Here is a 6,014-nt window from a genome sequence, read left to right on the forward strand (position 1 = left end):
CACTTTAATGTCAGGTAACATCTTACTTCCAAGTCAGAAGATCTAGTAGCCCTGGGCCTGATTTCTCCATGGTTCTGATTGTCTAGAGCTGGGTGCCCCATGCAATGGGGGCATGCGCTCTCTGGTTCACAAGGATCTCCACTGTTCCGTAGTGTCCCTGTTTCGCCTGACCTGAATTGTTCATTTACAGATCCTGCCTGGCTTTTCTAAGGCTTCTGCTATAAACCATTAGGAAGCTTCTATTTCAAAAAGAAGCAAGACTCATTTGGTTCAAAACCATACAGCAATAAGCACTTCTTGGGGATTTCATGCTAACAGTGGAGACAGTCAAGGGAATGAAGATAGATTTGCAGACTGCCTCATCTCAGAGACCAGGAGTCGAGGCTGTATGTGGTTTTCCCTATCTCCATGCATTTATAGTCCTCACATGTGCAGATTCTAAAGCCTATTTGAAAGCAAGGTCTGGGTGACCCTCTGACCACTTCATAGGAGTTGCCCAATGGGTATACGGTCATTCTATCCCAGCTTTACTTTTGATGTTATCTGCATACTGCTAATTAGTCTAGCTTTTGAGTTATTGAAATCTTAGAAAGAAAAGATGCTTTCTTTCTTTCTTTCTTTCTTTTTTTTAACAGTGAGTGGGCTAGAAAAAAACTGTACAGCATTATGAAATGGTTTTGGCAAAGCTCAAAATTATTTGTGCAGTTAATAAACTCTCCATGGCTCCCTCCCTTGTTTCCTGACTCTTGGGAATACAGTGACTTTCTGATCGCAAACTTGCATGTCTGTTCGTTCTTCTCATGACAAATCAAGCACTTGCTTTGATAAGGAAATTAAAGTTATTGAGTTAGTGCTGAGGAAAAACTTATTTTAAACACCACTGATCTCCTAAAAATTCTATCTTTGGGCTTACATACCATGGTTTGCGAAATTACCACCCTATGATACTTGCTAGTTAAATGCAGGTTTGTGGTAAGTTTGTCTTTGTGACAGAATCTCATTTTACTCTAAAGAATTTCCAAGAATATTTCTCCCATTGCCTGCAAGCATATCTACTAACATTTTTTTCCAATTTAAGATACGTAGGATGATTCTTAAAGTGTCTTTTTCCGTCATACTTTGCAAACACACTGGCAATGATAAAAGGAATAGCTGTTGCCAGCTTGACTCTCTTATAATACTCTTTCCGTCTGATCTCCATTTCTACCCTTGCTGCAGAGGGTTCATTGAAAAGATATGCATCAAAACACTTGCTTAAAAGAGGCATAGCCCTTTGTTTGGAGAGCAGGAATTGCTTTATAATACTAACACTTCCTGTCTGGTAAATACTGTATTTTAAAAAATAAGCTACAATGTATAAAACCAAGGTCATTTCCCACAAAATGTTCATGTTTTTTGTGATTACAAAACACGGCATCTTGTAAAATATTTCCAGTTCTGTTAACTTGAGAAGTTAAGTACTAATGCTTATTATAAAAGTGTCATGTCCCTTAGAATCGTAGAAGCCTAAAGCGGTATAATTCTTGTCTTATTTGGAAAATTAAGTTATAATTATTATCGTATTTAAGATTACATTTTGACACAACACAATACCATTGTGATTCTCAGACCTACAGGAAAAGTTATAAAACGTGAGATTGTCTTCAAAAAAAAGCAACTATTTACAAAACAGGACCAGAAGTAAAATTCCCATTTTGATTTCCGGTCCCAGGATAGGTACACCTTTTAAAGCATGGATATCATTGGATACGGGCGGTCTTAAGTACATTTTATACTTTCTTGTTCTGTTGGTGTGCATTACTTAGTCATACACTTGGTACCTAAAAGTGCTAATCTCATTTTATTTACTGACTTCGGGTTTGACGAGTTACAATGCAAAAAGACACAACGAAACAGTTCCAGTATGGAGGAATCCCCACAGGTATGAGGAGCAGGGAGAGTGTGTGCGCCGCCGGTAGGGTTATTTTCTGAGAGAAATGAAATTTCCAGTTGACCCGTGTACCCAGCGCCTTCTCCAAAAGGAGTCACATCCTCATCCATATTCATGAACTCTGCTCTGTTTCCACTCATTTGTATGCACAAATCCTTCCCTGTGTTCATACAGGTCAATGCTACAGTTGATGTGGTCGATAGAAAGTCTACAGGGTCATGAGAAAAAGCAGCACCTTGTCCGCACAAGTCCATGGAAGTTTGCTCCTTAACATGCTACTAAAGCAAAACGTGCGTCTTTAACAGCTCTCACCTACGGGATTCTGCGTGCAGTCATCCAACCGGGTGATTAGAAAGAGGAACACCAAGGCTTCGTATTCACAATTACATTCAGAAAAAGCCTTACACGAGTCTGTGAACACCCACCAGGGAGCGTGCCTGTGGTTCAAAGGTCAGCCTCAGACTGCCCGTCAGCTACAAAGAAACAGCTCTTTCTCATAGAGCTTTCCTCCACACCTCAAAAAGTTGGTATTGTCCAGTTCATGTAAATTTGTCTTGAAATAATTATCACGTTCGTTAAAAAAAAACAAAAAACAAAAACAAAACCCCCAAACCCCAAAACCCCAAACTGTTCTGACTTGACTCTAGAGATAATAAAAGTCTGTCTAAGGATCTTCCAGATCTATCTTTCACATACCCTTTAATTTTCCCTGAGGAAATGAATATTATTTACAGTATTTTGCTACTATTCTCAAGGTATTCTCTCCTGTAGGTACAATCCTTGCCACTTCTCTCTCAACATTCTCAAGTGAATGCTGTTCTTTCGTTTTCCAATGAAGTCTGAAGAAGGAGGAAATGGGTTCAGCCGTCGGCGACTTCAGAACCCAGGGTGGCTTTCAAAAGTGTGGCTTCGTGGGACACTTGAGACAAGCCGACTGAAACTCAAATGATCTTGAAATCTGATAGAGGGCATTTCAGTTTCAGAAATCTCTTCCAACATTCATGTAACTATCTCATGTAAAGATTTTGGAAAGCCGGAGAACTGTAACCCCCACCCTTGTCTATTGCAAGTTTTCATCGGTAACACAGTTACGACTGGACAAGGAATCAGCTGGTGAAGGGCACCCTGGTGCTTGGATCGGCTGACAGGCACTCCGCCGCTGAGCATGCATTGGGTGGAAACCCACTGCCTTCTTCCTGACACTGGCTTTTCCCAACCAATGAGGAAACCTGCCAGCAAGTGAGGGGGTGGGAAGTACATGCCCCCTAGAGATGTGCTCGCTGGTCCTGTGTCCCTGGGCAGAGCTGCTTCCCCTAAGGGAGCCTCTTCTTGCTTCGGGCAGCCACTCCTGGGGGACAGTCCCCACTGGCTGACCAGCATTAAGGAGATGAGCAGGAGCTAGATGTCCATAGACCTCTTGTATCTCCTCTCTGGTCCCCAACCCACCCACTTGCTACCCAGTGTTTTCTCCAGCTTGTCACACTGCTTCCCATAAATTGGGTGCACATCCTCTGGGAAGGACTAAGGCTTAATACTACAGTCTGATGAACTCTTTGCTTTGTAGCTACCTGAAGAATGCCTGTCCATTACTATGAGATGCCTTTTTTAGACAGAGATGAGAACTGTTTTGTGAAGGAAGGGGCGATCAAGGGAGAGAAAGGTCAAAAGACTATAGCATGCCTTCTTTAGAGATACTTTGGGTCCAGAATCCGTTGTATTGCCATTGCATTTGCACAGACAGGTGTCCTAGGTCCCTGGGATGGACGGAGCTCCAGTTAACCAGCCAGCATGCTGTGGGACCGCCCTTTCCACCCATCCCCTGTCTCTGCTCGCCAAATGAAGACATAAAAAGCATGTGGGACCACAGAGATGGCAGAAAATGAATGTTGGGCTTAATGTGGCACTTCATTTAATTCCAAAATATAACAAAATAGCTCTATGTCTTTTTTTTTTTTTAAGTTTAGCTTTTACAATCAGTGCTGTATATTGCAATTCATCACTTTCTGGGTGGCTTGCAAGAAGTTAATCCCTCCCCCCCCTTTTTTTTTTCCCTCCCAAGGCCAGCCAGGTGAATATTGGTGGGTCTCTAGTTACCACATGCCTTGATACAAAGAATGGATGTCTCTGTGTGCAGGAAGCTACTGAGGGTCTGTGCACACCTGGAAGCCAAGAAGGTACACAGAGATTGGGCCGGTTGGCAGAAAGGAGTCCCCATGTGGGTAGGAGACGCAGAAGAGTATGTGTAGAGAAGGCTTTAGAAAGGAGAAGAAATCCCAGGGAAGTTGCCTTCAGCTCTACACTTCTGCTTATACCTGTTCATTAGCTAAAAACCAGGTAAGGACTGAGCTTGACCCCTCCAGGCCAGAGCTCAGAACTAATCATGCGCTGCATCTCTGGAGGACAGCCACAAAACCTCAGTCCAGGACTGCTCCACAGCAGAGACCTCTCCCTCCTTGTGTTCCAAAGTTTTAGGGGGTGGGGAGGATAGATTTAGCCCCTCATCATTTTGTTTTTGATGAAGGACTTAATCCCAGGATCACAGGCCAGGGAGCCTCACCAAAGAGAAAAACCTCTGCTCTGGTATTGCATCCCAACCAACCATCACTTCTGTCCACAGGGAACCTGCTCAAAGGGTTCATCAGCTCTGGACTCACTGTGGCCACTGGGCAGTCCACCCTCAGCTCAGACCTCTTGGGCCAGGCCAGAGCATCATGTCACAGTCGAGGGTGCCTATGTGTAGAGCAACGGGACTCCAGGAAGGAGAAAAGACATGCTGGGATTGAGGATGGAAATACATTTCTATCCTTAAAAAAATGCCCTTTCCTGGCTGACCTTGTAAATACTAAAACACATTATAGCTGGTGCCATAGCTACTAGTGATTGGTAATCATGACATGAAATTAAATGAAGCTCTTTTCCTGCTCTCTTGAAATAAGGGTTGTTGAAATAAAAATGAATGGAGGAAAACAGGATCTTTTCCAAGCAACAATGTTTAAAAAGTCATAAGAAAGCTTAAAAAATAAAACTGCCAAAATAGATGAATGCACAGGTTGTGGATATTACACCGTGGGATCTCCTTCCATTTCCCTCGATTATAAAAGGAAAAGGACGTTTATTATTACTAGATGACGTCTTTCAACTCTTTAAAACAAGTGTATGTACAATCTCTACACATATATTAAACTTTGCTCTGTGCAATTTCATTGAACATTCCTATGGCTGATCGTAGGCTCCCCGTCCTGACACAGTGCATCCTGAAAGGCGCTCTTCCTTCTTTGCATAGGTATAGGAAAAATAACTCATTAGCAGGGCAGTCCGGAGTAGAACAGACAGACAACGAGCCTATACAGAGTGCATGACGACTAGTCCCCTCCCCCTTTCCACTACTCACAAAACAACCAACCAACCAACCAAACATACATACCAGGCTAGAAAGCCTGCCAAGAGCGAACACAGTGGGAGCCCTGGTCCTACGAAATGGAGAGATTCCTATACCAACATGCATTTTCCTTTTGGTGTCCTGTATGTTCCCCTCTGAGCAAATTCTTAACGAACAGTTCCAATATTTTTATAAGAAAAATAAAGTTTGGGACCTCCTATGTACCCATATCATGTTTCTATATTTCACGAACCCCTCTCCCGGACATGCTAAAGCATACAACCTATGAAAGTGCACTCAGAATAGATGTTGGTTTGTTGACCTCACATGTCTCTCTGAACAGGTGGGGACGTGGAGGCTGTGCTCCGCTGTCCTGTGGGGATAGTTCGAGTTCTCTACCTTTTCTGAAACCGGTCCGGGGTGGAGTTTTGAGGGAAGGCCCGATGACCCGCTAACCTGGCAAGGACACCGTCAGACAAGCAGTGACCAACAGACCCGGGCCCCTGCCTGCCCTGCGTCCCTGAAAGAAGCATCAAGGCTTACCCGGATGGCCACCCATGCCAGTCTTTGTTGGAGCTGCGGCTGGTAGAGAATGAGCCGCCGTGCCTCCCAGGCAAGGGCTTCTTAGAAAAGCGAAGACGCCTAGGTGTTCCCGGATGTCCTGGACTCAGCTGGGGGCTGAAGTCTGCTGGTGATCTCTTTGCG

This window comes from Zalophus californianus, chromosome 4 (genome assembly GCF_009762305.2).
Source record: "Zalophus californianus isolate mZalCal1 chromosome 4, mZalCal1.pri.v2, whole genome shotgun sequence".
Classification (NCBI taxonomy): Eukaryota; Metazoa; Chordata; class Mammalia; order Carnivora; family Otariidae; genus Zalophus; species Zalophus californianus.